Consider the following 13,834-nt stretch of genomic DNA (forward strand, 5'->3'; position numbering starts at 1 on the left):
ATGTAGAAGTGATAAACAGCATATAATCTTGTATGTACAGCAGTATGCACCTTCTCTTTTGGCTATGGAGATTTGTGGGGGGAGATGAATGGACAATGCAGTTAAAATTAGAAGATAACTGTGCGTGTTTCAGACAAACGCACCTTTACATGGCTGATGCTTTGCTGAAACTGTAGATGGGTAATAAGAACTCCTATATAACACTCCTGCTCTGAAGGGCAGTATGTGTAACCAGGATTTCTAGATGATATGTCTGTCCTTACTGAGTGATTTCTCCTGATGTCTGGGACGTGTGCATGTTTACATTGTTTATTGAGCTGATAATAATTTATTTTTATAATTTTATTCCTCTTTATAAATAGTTTCCAATTTTAAATTGTTCCCAGCTGTAAAGTCATTTGCTTGTACACCTGACTTCAGAATTGAGAACTCCAGCATTTTAAATTAGCTTGAAGTGAATTATCATATATAAGTACAAGCTGATATTATCAATTTGTGCATAAAATACATACCAATTATCTAGTTCAAAATCAGTACAATGTAGAATCTTGAAACAAATCTTGGTTCAGATGAGATACAATGGCAAAAAATTTCCTACAGGGAAAAATCTGCTTCCATTACCTGTTACAGAACACAGAGGAGCCATTGTACAGCATGTGGAGTGTGACATGATTACATTCCAGTCATTGTAATGCAAAACATTGGTGTTTGTTGTAATGTAACCAAAGCTTGTTTTCTAGTAATCTTTGTTTTCTTATAGAATGATAATGTTCTACTCGTGTTTCTGCTGATAGAAAGGAAAAGACCCTAACTCTGGGGAGAAAAATTGGTCATGAAATTACTTCAAAACCCTAAGCTAGTGAATTTTACTAGATTTCTTCTTGTATTAGAGGTAGATTGGCAATGCTTTAGAACAATAAATAATCAAAAGTCCTTCCCAACTTGGTGCTTCCCTCTTTGTGCAACTGGTGTAGTGTCAGTGTTCATCACTGTCTTGATTCATACCTGACTTAACTTTTATTTTATTTTAGTAATGGGTATTTTGTACTTCTATCTGCAGATGCAGATAAGTTCATACTTTTCCCTCTTCCATGCCCCGTTTTTTTCCCATTTCCCAACAGTTATATGAGAAATGACCAACAGAATGAACAGTAGGAGTATATTTGTTGAAAGGAATTTTGTTAAAGCTTTCACTGCCCGTTTAACTCAGGCAGTGGTACAAACTGCGATGCAGTTGTTGAGCAGTAAAATCCTTAATACTGTTTTTCTTTGTATTGCAATGTTCTTTGCATTTTTCCAGCCCTTCATTTTACTCCACTGAGTATTTACTATTCAATAATATGGCATGTACCTCCATACCTTATTTTCATCATACTGCTTTGTCAGTTCATCTTAACCCGATGTTCTCAGGAGGTGAAAAGGACATTTATTGCTAGGGTTGTGCCTTTCTATTTAAGCCTTACAGAATGGGATCCTCCTGTCCTTACCTCCTAGGTTTACTGCTCCCACTTAAAATAATTATTTTTTATTGTAATTAGTTTGGATCTTACACTGTGCCACAAAGAAAAAGGGAAAAGGTCTCTCCACCTGTACTTTAACCATGTCTTTTACTGTCCCTTCAGTCTTGTTCAGGAAGGTGTTTAAGCATAGGGTTGTGGTTTGTGTTTGAGAGATTAAGCACAAACTGGATAGAGGTGAAAAAGCCTGTAGATAATCTGTGCTTCACTATCCCATCTTTGTCCCATCCATTCCCCAGATTTGCTAGCTCTGCTCCCAGTTTCTGTCCTGAGTTTTATCATTTGTATGTCCTGTTGTTTCATCACTTTATATAGGCTTACAAAGACTGGTGTCTTTGAGTTAATAAAAAAATGTGGAGTTTGAGAACATTTAGAGGTATGTTATGGTTTGTAAAGTTTTGACTTTTAGGAAAGCTGGGATCAGTAACCAGTGGTGAAGAGTGAGAACTATATTCGCCCTCCTCAAAGGATTTTAAAAACATGAAAAAAAACCCCAACAAAAACAACAACCCCCCCCCCATTTAAAAAAAAATCAATGAGGTGCTTGTTTATCGAGTCGTATACACCCCCTCGCCTGAGTTTTTTGTAAATGAGCTGAAATGATTCCCGTAACATAGTGAGTGAATGTAAACATTGTGTTTCTTGTTTGATTTTAGGTAGCTTATCTGATTGTTCTAACTTTCTTTTTATAAAAGCCACTAATTGTAAATTAAAAGAAAAAAGATACCAAATATTAAAGTTCTCTTCTTCTTGCCATTCGTGTTGTACTCCTTCAGTTCAATCTTGCTACTTACCTTGTTACTACCATGTTTGATATGGTTGATCTTCGGCCTGATATTTTTGTTGATTTGACTCTAAACTCAAACACTTTGTTTTCTTCTCTTTTTGGTAATAGCTGAAATGACATTATTTTTCCAGTTAGCTTTTAATTTAAACTGTGTACTCTGTTTCTTTAAAAAAAAAAAAGAAAAGAAAAAAGCATCAGTTGTAGTATTGTGGCATAGAGCTCTGGGAATTGTTATAGGCTAAGTTATACAAGAGATGTATTAAAGGCAAAATATACACTTTTCTGATACAATTGCATTTTTAAAATCTTATATTAACGTGAAATCTCTGTGGAATTTGAGAAACTATAAGTTATAGGGGGGGTTGTCTCCTGTTTATTTATATCTTTGGTTTGTATGCCTTCTTTTCCACCTTTATGTGCAGTAATTCTGGAAGTTCCTCTTGATTTTAATGACAGTTATTAGATTTAATAATTTTTTATATTAAGAAAATCCTTCCATTCTCTCATAAGTGAATTATGTATCATTCATGTACTTCTATCCCCTTTACCACAAGGTCTGATATGAAATCAGTGAATAAAGATACAGTTGTGAATGCAATTTTTTTAATTGCCTTTTAATTTAAGAAAAAAAAAGTGACATGTAAATAGAACAGTCCTCTGACACTATTCTGTTACAGATAAATGAAACAGTAACTCCTAAAATATTTGTTTAGGCTTGAATAGTATAGCCTAACAATAACCACTGAGTAAAATGACTTGTAGTGCACCTAGTTTTGCTTTTTCTAAGCACATAGTTTTATGAGACTTGTTAGAATTTGTGATGCAGGGTAACGCAAACTTTTGATCTGTGACTGAAACATCAGATTTTTATTTGACATGCGGTATGTACAGTTACATTGTTTCATAATAGTAATATTTTTTCCCCCAGAATTGATGTGATACATTGCTATTTAGAGTAAATAAAAGTAATTGGACAGAAACATAAAAAATGTGTTTAATGACCATTTTTCTACTGAATGAAAAAAACCAAGAGAACTTCTACACTTCCATTTCCAAGATACCTGTGGGTGAAAGAAGAAAAAAAAATTAGCATGTTTATTATTTGATTTGCTATTAACTGTCTGTTTTCTACAAAAGAAGAATTTGTAATTCCGCATGTGCAGGCATCATGTAAAAGGTACTTAGGATCTTAAAGGATCAAGTCCTAAGAATAAATAGTACATTTAAGACAGCCCACCTGGGTAACATTTGCATGACTGGACCTTACACACCTGAGTCGGTACTAGCTGAATTCAGTGAAGACTGACTCCCAGCAAATGAGAGATAGGTCAAAAAAGTTGCATTTTTGCAGTTTGCGTGACTACATTCCCATTATTTCCAGTTGGAGGTTTAGGGGAATAAGGACTACAGAAGTAGTTTCTTAGCAATGCATATATTTTAGATGGAACATTAAACCAAGCGATGTATTAAATACTGTAGTTGGATAAATGCTTAAAATATTATTCTTGTGATAAATGAGGTTTTTAGCATGAAACAACATTCAACCATTATATCGGAGTAAATAACACCAGTATCTTTTTATTCAGTTTTTGATGGTTAAGTGAGAGTTTCATAAATTAACCTTTCATTTCTTTATACATCTGTTTTCTCTATACATTTCTACAGTCGCCTTGGCAATGCTGTTTGAAATGAATGGTGAAGTACCTCAGTCGCCCCATTTTCCCATGCCCTATGCCTCTTTAGATCCAATTCTCAAAGAAGTATATGCATAGGAAAAAGGAACGACGAGCCAGATCAAGACCAGCTCCACTTGTGGTAAGAGTAAACCTGGAATATAAATGTATAGATTAAGGAGAATAAAAATAAATTATATTCTTTACACATTGCCTTTTCTTTTGAGCTATAAGGCTGTTAAAAACTAGTGCAGGCTAGAACAGAGGTTAAAGTATGAGACAAACAACATTAACGCCTAGGATTCAGCAGAGACTTAACAGTATTTAGTATGTTAAAAATTCATCAATGCAATCTCATTTTTTGAAATACATAAAAGAAAATCTAGAGTTCTTAGAAAAAATGAAGTCATGTCTGTAGAATTGACCTGAAGATGAATTGCAAGTCAGTAACAATAACCTGTTTTCAGTATATTGCACTACTGCACAATATTTGAAACTTTTCTATTTAAAAGCTGCAAAAATACCTATTTGAATTACTGAACAAATGCATGAGAGAGAGAGGAGAAAAGTTTATAAATTACAAAACACTATAAAATCATCTCTACAAACAACAATAAGACTTACCTGGTTAGCTGTCTGGTGCTCGAACTGCAATAACTTCGTTTTCATGAGAATTTATGCTTTGCTCAAGACCTTGAAGAAGTACGAACAATACAGTGTAACTGTTTTTGTAAGTGATAATCGGTTTGCCCCTTGCCAAGGTCTTTGCTGCACCTGCAGATTGGGTGCACAAAAAGCACTGCTTTGTAAAACTGCCGAAAACATGGAAAATATCATTCATATGTTGGGGGAGGTAGAAATGGGAGTGCAATGGGCAACAGGACTGATAGGAATAATTAAAGTGATGGCTTGAAATGTGCACTGAGAATGAGAATTTATCGTCTGTGTTTTCTTTCACATACGTCAATGGTGTTCGGAAAATGTAAATCTGGGAGAGGACTTCTTGTTCTCAAAGCCTGTGCTGTGTTTTCTGTCTAACCCCCCCTTTTCCCCAGCACACTTTTTTGAGAATCTCTATCAATGTCCTTCACTTCAAATATGACTTTACTGGGGAGATATCAAGGTCTGTGTACAAGGCTTTCCTCTGCTTATCCAGGCACCAGTGAGGCTCCCTGCTGGATGCCAAGGCTGGGAAACATCTTTCACCATATTTAATCCTATTGCTAATATTCTTTAACCATTTGCTTTCAAGTTGCTGTCTTTCTTTTAGGACTTTTATTAGGCTATAACACTTGGTCTCCTATGTAAATATGATCTATTTTACATATTAGAAGTCTGGCGTGATCAGCTAAAATTGTTTGGAATTGGTTCAAATTAATTCAGAGAACTACAGTGTCGCAAGTAGCCACAATACTAATTGTTACGCGCTGTTGTTTATTCATAAGTTTGGACACTCCTGAAATTCATTAAGTGTGCTCTTTCAGTCTCAGAAGATTTGTCAAAGTTTCCTTAATTTCCTAATTTTCATTTTGTAACCTCAGGTTCAGTTTGTTCCTTTCTGTCATAACAAACAGTCATTGCATTCTGATTTGTGTACAGTGCCTTCAAATAAAAAGATCTCTATTTTTATTTTACGATGAATCTTTCCTTAGATTTTTACAAAAGTGTAAACTGATTCTTTCAGTTTTTCTTCAGAGAGGTTCTGTGCTTCTGGCCTGAAGCCATCCTAGTTGTGTCCTGAAGCAAGTATTGTATGTTTTGTGATTTATAATATGCAATGCTTGCTTCAGCTCTGCCGAGTTTTCTGCCTTCAATCAGACAGTTATGTCACCTGGAAAGAGAAAACCTATCCTGTGCAAACACAGAGACTGTTCAGGGCAATGCTGAACAGCTTCTCATATGACACGTGTGCTAGAGCAATTGTCAGTTTTGGTATGTGTTCCTCTAGTAAATATATATAGAGAGAGAGGGAGAAAGAGAGGTTTTTTTTTCCCTAGGGGATTGAACACTAAATTGCTGGATTAGCAGCTGGCATATAGGCACTGTTTATGCTTTAGTCTTGAGTCCTAGATAGGCCATCTAATGCAGGGTGAAAGCATCGTCAAACTCGGGAACGTTGTGTTTTGACATTAGATGGTGTGTGAAGCTTTGGTTCAGGGCTACATCAACAGAAGACCTTAATGAAATCTGGAGCGGGGTCTGAGGTTTCCATCTTTATGAACAGGAGTGGCTATTCAGATAAGTGTTCTCACCAAGAGTAATAAGATTGCTTACTTGTGTGCGAAGGAGCAGTCTCTTGATTTTTGTGGTTTATAGTTGGTATTACTTATTTGTGGATTGGGAAAACACCTGATACAGTTGATTTGTCACTTATCAGTCTCTCTTAAGAACACAATCAAAGCTGGTTTTGATTTGGATTGCACAATTAAAATTTTATTAAATTATGTGTTTTATTCAGAAATATAAATAGAACAGGCAACTTTGAAATTTTAGAAAAAAATGATGACATGAACACATTAGTCAATCTTTTGCCTTTGATGTTGAATACAAAGAGGTGATCTGATCCCTTTTAACCTCGAGACACAATTTCTGAAATGTACCCCATTCAGGCATTCCTCTGAAAGCCACGTAAAGTCGGTAGCTAATGTAAAATAAATAGCCTGAAATTTTAATGCATACAAGGATTGATCTCTCCAGTATTTTATGCATTGTATGTGTAATTTGATATCATAAATGCTCGTATTTAACAACCTTTTCCTATAGAAAGATCCATGCAAACTTCACTTCATGCATATGTGTAGACCTGTGGATCACAGCTGTTAGCTGCTGTTTAAAAAAACAAAAAAGAAACAGTCAAATGAATTATGTAGCACTGATGTATCTTAGAGGGTATTTATTGCTTCAACCCCCTCTGAGCAGTTAGAATTAGTGGAACTAGAAATCCCAACTATCTTGTAATGTATTTTCAAAAGGGCAGATTATAGTGCTTGTGAAGCTCTGGAACACATTTTTCATCAGCTTACACCAGAGTGCTCTCTTAGCTGGTGTCTTAAACAGTGTGAAAGGGACTCTTTATTTCATTTATGGGCAGGTGTGTGTGTGTGTGTGTGTATGTATGTGTGTTTTTGCAAGGATTTATTTATGGGCCTCAAGTTGTTTTTTGCTTTGGGAATTTTTTTTTTTTTATGACACATACAGCTTTATATAGAATTTTTGTTTTTCAATGTTTCTGGCTTTGTGAGAAATTTAGAATAGAATAGACTATTTCAGTTGGAAGGGACCTACAGCAATCATCTAGTCCAACTGCCTGACCACTTCAGGGCTGACCAAGTTAAAGCATGTAACTTGTGGGAGAGAAGTTGAAGTGTATTGGAAAAAGCCTCACTTAAAACACCACATGAGTGCTTCCCCTAAGAATAAAGAAAGTTCAGAGTTGCAGAGGTGGGGTTTGGTTACAAACTTTTATTGGGTATTGTGGAATCTACTTTTTTTTTAAATCAAAAATATTATGTTGATTAAGACTGCCTGCAGGGATATAGAGCTATTTGGCTTTAAGTGGCTGCTTATAGCCCCCTAAAATAAGGAAGTGCTGTATCATTATGACTATTCATAGCTTCTAATGTGAATATTTGGAGATACAACGCCTTGTTAAAGCTGAGGGATGGCACGAGTTTCTATTTGCCACATAAACTCTCAGTGGAACATAAAAGTGAGGGCTGAAGAAAGTGTCTGATCAAAATTTCCTTCATGCTGATTTTTAAGTAAAATGGTAGGATACATGGCACTGAGCAGGGAGAAGACATCTTCCAGAGATTTGCTTTTACACTGAGAAACTAGTAGGATGGGAAGAGTTCTATATTCTAGGACAGAGGACTACTAGCACATTTGGCTCATGCATTCTGTGTATGTGAATTCTGTCCTGTCAATATCCAGCTCCCCTACAAAGCCCAAATTTTTGAACCTTGACCAGGAAGGATAAATCAAAGTTTCTTTTTAAAAAAAAAACAACAAAACAAAACCAAAGCAAACCAACAAAAAAACCCACAAAACCCTCACCAGCCTTCCCACCCCCGCAACCCCACAAAAAACCATCAGCTGTCTATTTATTATTAAGAGATGGTTCACTAACTTACTGTCCTCAAAGAGACAGGATCATGATAATGTTAATGTTATCTTTTGAATAGTCTAATGCTGTAAATAGCTGCAGAGGTGCAAAAGCAGTGATCCCTTGGTTAGTATGTGAACCTTGCTTTTTTGTTATATTTTGCAATGAACCTGGATGGCATTACATGTGGGGCAATGCTGGTTATTTCAAATGTTTGGCAGACTCATTTCTGTATTCTTACACAACTCCAAAGATGGGTGATTGTAGGATTGAGAGTACTCTCATCAAAGTCAGTGATCTACCTCCCTTCAGGTTCAGTGTGCACTTCTGATTAGCAACACGATGATGATAGGTACAATTTCAGACAACTGACATTGTGATTCCTACACTGACTGAACAATAGCCTGGATAAATCCATGCACTTTTTCCATTCAAACCTCAGTAATTCTATATGGTGTATCTTATGCTATTTTTTTAAGTGGAGCTAACAATTCATTTTAATCACTGGAAGTGATACTTTAAAAGAAGGCTTGGTGTTCTTATGGTTGTGGAATATAAAGAGAGATATATATATTTGTCAAGGCTAATGAATCTGAAAAAAGCCATCCCAGTGTTCTTGGTGCTATTAATTTATTGATCATTGCCTTGGGGAAGAGGTAGTGTTCGGCATTTTGAAACTGATATTTAAAATCTAATGGCCTAAGTAAAGAACATTCTTAATTGTATGTAGCTGTCAATCTTTGAGCACTCTGTTTGAACAGCCCCTTTCTAATGTTAAAGGCTATTCTAGATTGCTCATCTGAAACAAACACTTGTAACCTGTCCTTCCATGAATGATTGTTACCTAGTAGATGCAGCCAGAAGGGAAAGCTGACTGGGCTGTAACACACAGACATGAGAGAAAGGCCTAGATTTATCTTCCATCAGCCACATGATTTATAATGCTTGAATTGTAGCTTTGAAATAAAACAGGTTGGAATGCAGTTCATTGGACCTGTATGTCAGCTTGGAAAAGTGTGATTAGGATGGAGGCATAGTTTTTAGAAGTTGAAGATGTAGTAGCAGTTTGGGTGGTTAGCTCAAGATACTATTTATGATCAAACTAAGCTCAAATTTTTAGAATAGTATTTCTCAAAAAACTTTGGATATGACAGGGCTGGGCCTTTTCTAATGAATTTCTTACACATTTTAAATGTAGAAATGGTATTTGTTAGACCTTCTACCATAGCACCTGAGTTAAAACTGGAATGTTCATTGATAATTGCACATTCTGTGTAATGTTCAAAAGGCGGAAGATCAGAAATGAAAACCTGACTTATGTGAGTTACTCTTTATATTCTAAATACAGACTGAAGATAAACGTTAACTGGAATGGGATCTGCCAGCCTATGGTGGTGGCTTTCACAATTGAACATACACACGCACTCGTATACATGGTTTCTTCTTTCCTTTATCTTAAGTTCCATACTTTTTTTAAAGTTTTGTTTTCTTGGACCAGTGGACCTTTTCTGATTAGCAACATGATGATCATAGGTACAATTTCAGACAATTGACATGTAAGGATGTTTAATATCCACAATGAATTTGACATTCTTGATAAACGTATGGGTTGGTGTATGTATGTTTGTATAGGTATATATGTGTTATTTCAATCGGTTTCTGTCTTTAACTATGCTAAGCAGCTATGAATGAGTATAATTAAAATGCACATTCTGAAGATAGCTTTAAAAACATTCTGAAGAATTGTTGTTGCTATATTCTAAAAGCGCTTTGGGTTACAGTGGCCTAAGTTGGGATTTTTTTTTAGGACTAATGTATAAGCACTTTGTGATGTAGGCATGTGATGACTTATTTTTCTTGCTCTAAGAAATATTTTGATTTCTATTTTCACTTTTTTTGTGGGTGTCTAAGAGAGAAACATTCGTTCTTAAACATTAGATATAGAATCATAGAATCATTAAGGTTGGAAGAGACCTCCAAGATCATCGAGTCCAACCATCAATCCAACACCACCATGCCCACTAAACCACGTCCCTAAGCGCCTCATCTACACGTCTTTTAAATACTTCCAGGGATGGTGACTCAACCACTTCCCTGCCCAGCCTGTTCCAATGTTTAACCACTCTTTCAGTAAAGAAATTTTTCCTCATGTCCAATCTAAACCTCCCCTGGCACAACTTGAGGCCGTTTCCTCTCGTCCTATCGCTTGTTACTTGGGAGAAGAGACCCACACCCACCTCACTACAACCTCCTTTCAGGTAGTTGTCGAGAGCGATGAGGTCTCCCCTCAGCCTCCTTTTCTCCAGGCTAAACAACCCCAGTTCCCTCAGCCGCTCCTCATAAGACTTGTTCTCCAGACCCTTCACCAGCTTCGTTGCCCTTCTCTGGACACGCTCCAGCACCTCAATGTCCTTCTTGTAGTGAGGGGCCCAAAACTGAACACAGTATTCAAGGTGCCCTCTCACACTCTGTGATACTCCTTAACCTTTCCACTTCCTCTTTCAGCTCTGCCACCAGGCTGAGCAGATCATCCACATGGTCACACCGCACACAGGTGTTGTCTCTGCTGCCCTCCAGTACAAGTGACAGGCTCAGGCATTCCCTGCAGCTGGAGACCTGGATAGCTGTATGCTTGTGTGAGTATATAGTTTTAACGTTTCTTAATACGTTAACCTATGGAAGGTAACATATTCGACATCAGGTACAGCAACATTATTTAGGAGCGGGTTGTGGCCTTTTTGCCTTCCTCTTTCCTATTGTATAAAACAGGAGCTGCTTTTTTTGCTTTCAAGGCCTTTCATACACAATCAGTACCCGTATCAGTCTCCTTTCTTTCACTACTGAGAAGTTGATTTGTGCCTCTGATTAACCAAGGATGACAACATTCATTGTAACTATTTCAAACAAGAATCTTTGGCTTTCTATTTTACAACATGGCTTTGCTTATACATCTACAAAGCTTTTTGATCAGCTTTCTAGAAATCTGTTAAAATTCACCTTTTGCCATGGTACCTACAAGAACTTTCTTGATAGCTAGGTTGCTGTGGGGCTAATCATATTGCTCATCATGCTGACTAATTTGTCAGCACTAATTTGTGAGACTAATTGTCTCGTTGTTTTCACGTACTCCCTGTCTTCTGTTTTGTACTTAGCTGTACGGAGCAAGAATTACATATTTTTGTTCTGTAATGTGCATAATAGAATGCAGTCAGGGTCTTTCTAATGATTAACTCCTTCCAATGAAACTACAGACCTACATTGCCCTGTGTGTTTCACCAAACAAAAATCAACACACAGCCTCTTAACAGACGGTCAGGGGAGCTGCCACGGGCTTTGCAGACAAAACTTCTGACTTTAAATTATGACCCAGTCAGGTTATAAGTTTTTAATTTTTTCTGTAACGTGACATACTTACTTGGACAAGCATGTTATTAAATTACATTTATTCGTAGTATTTAAGGTAAACTTTATAATGGAAAGCATAACTAAAAAATACTGAACATGTACATGATATTTATATGTAATGTTAGGCTGCTTTGGAAGCTTCATATAGAAATGTTCTGCCCAGGTTCAGTTTTTTAATGAATGTAAATAATTTCACTATTCAGTGCCTAAAGTCTTAGATGTTTAGCTAGAAGTAGGACATGTGCAAGTTCATTTCAGGAAAATACACTGAATGCATAAAAGCAGGTGGTGAGTGATCCCTGCAAAAAAAGTTCATTTGCATAAAATCCATTTATATAAGCATTTTATAAGCAAAAGAGAATGAGCATTCTTGTCTGCAAATGCCAAGCTCTAATTGTGTAACAAGATGCATTATTCTATTATCCTGTTCTTTTTTTTTTTAATTAAATTGCCTTAAAATGAAGATCCATGAACTGTGCCCAGACAGTTGAAGCATAAATATTAAAAAATATGCTACTGACATGAATGTTAATGGTCAAAGATGTTGGAAAGAAAGCTTGCATACTTTGTGTCTGAAAGAATGAAGTTGGCAAGCATCTTAACTACTAAAAGAATGCAAGATACGGTAGTTGGCCTTCAAAACTGTTTTTCTGGGCCAAGTAGGGTGAACAAAGTTGATTGTACGTGAACTGCAGGAAACAGTTTATGAAACTAAACTGGAATAAACTCATATTCAGAGATGTGATTCAGTGTTCGCTGAAGTCAGTGAAAGATTCCCAGTGAAAACACTGACTTTAGAGGAGCCTCAAAATCTTTTTTTTTTTTTTTCGTTTTGTCTGAATAATACATAAAGTGCCAGTATTTTACAAATCAAAGCTGAAATCCAGCTTAACCATACAGATTAGTTAGAAATTCAGCACAACGAATAGAATTATTTGTTTTTAAACTAAGGTTTTCCACCTGATTATTTTTAAGTTCCACTTGATATATATTAACCAATACAAGCATTTTTCAAACCTACCCAAAGAAAAGTTTTTCTACCCCTCAATTGCCCCCTGCTGCCCTTTCTAAGGAAGAAAGGTTCTCATTCTTTTCAGTATTTTATTTGGGATAATTTTTTTTTTCTCTGCAAGTGTGGCTTTTACATTTGTTTTTTCCTAAAACTGTTAACTCATGCTTAACTATGTGTTTGTATGGGTGATCTATTGGTAGAACTTGAACATACACAGCTGTACTTTTCACTTATGTGGTGCAGAGCTGTCTTAAACTGCAGATTGCTCTGGGCTACCAAGGTATGAGTCCAGCTTTCTTAAAGGGAAATAGAAGTAATTGGTTTCAATTTTGCACATTAGGGCAGGCTAAATTTGAGCTGTTACTAAAGTGTTGATGCTGTCCACTCTCTCCCTCGCAAGTGGTATCTCCGAACTAAAATGTGGTGCTCCATTATTCATGTGTTAAGTGATCCGTCTCAAGCATATGATAAAGGTTGCAAGATGCATTTCCATGCAGGTATCTTCCCCAGAGTATCAGTGAGGAAACAGGCTAAACAGCTCAGTAGCTGACAATTCCCTTGTGTCCTCAGTAGGACAAACAACTTGTTCCACAGTTCCCGGAAAAGATTGTTGAGCTATTGTAATATTATGACTGGGGGATAAGCTGCCCCAAGCCTCTGTATCTCTACCAAATATGTACAGTGGAATGAACACTCTACAAAATGGCTTTGCATTACTAGCTTCTCATATCTGAACTACGTTTTCCTGTATGACCTGAGTGGATCACTTAAATTTATTCAGCAATGTAGGTATACTCTTAAATAATTTTCATTTTAAGTCCCTGCAGACTCATTGACTTCAAGGAGAAAAAAAAATAAAAGAAGTCATGTTTAAAGTTGAGCATTGATAGAAGTATTTGAACTATTGGCACCTTGTATTTCTAGAAAGGAGCATGTGTGAACAGTTTTTAAAATTCTTCTCAATTTGTCTTTGTTTGCAGGTGACTGCTGTCTTCATTCACTGTGCTTCATTAGTACACTTACTGAAGTACTAATGAATTCAGTATAATACTGGGGAATCCAGCATGTTCGAAGTTAAACCTCACTATTCGTGTGTTTGGAAATCTAGAGGAAGATATTGGTGGAAGCAAATCCTTAGTTGGGTCAGTTATAAATCTTTCTAAAGATTCAGTTTCTTGACATGAGCTGAGACAATCTTAGCAGTTCACTGCTACCTCTTTGCTTTCTCTCTGAAAACCACCCACATGCTCCTGCTGCTTATTCTGTGCTGGCTCTGGCTTTTGGTATACCTCTCCAGTTAGTTTCCAATGAAAGATTAATTCAACAAAAAAGTAC

The sequence above is a fragment of the Pygoscelis adeliae genome, unplaced genomic scaffold (genome assembly GCF_000699105.1).
Source record: "Pygoscelis adeliae isolate BGI_AS28 unplaced genomic scaffold, ASM69910v1 Scaffold294, whole genome shotgun sequence".
Taxonomy (NCBI): domain Eukaryota; kingdom Metazoa; phylum Chordata; class Aves; order Sphenisciformes; family Spheniscidae; genus Pygoscelis; species Pygoscelis adeliae.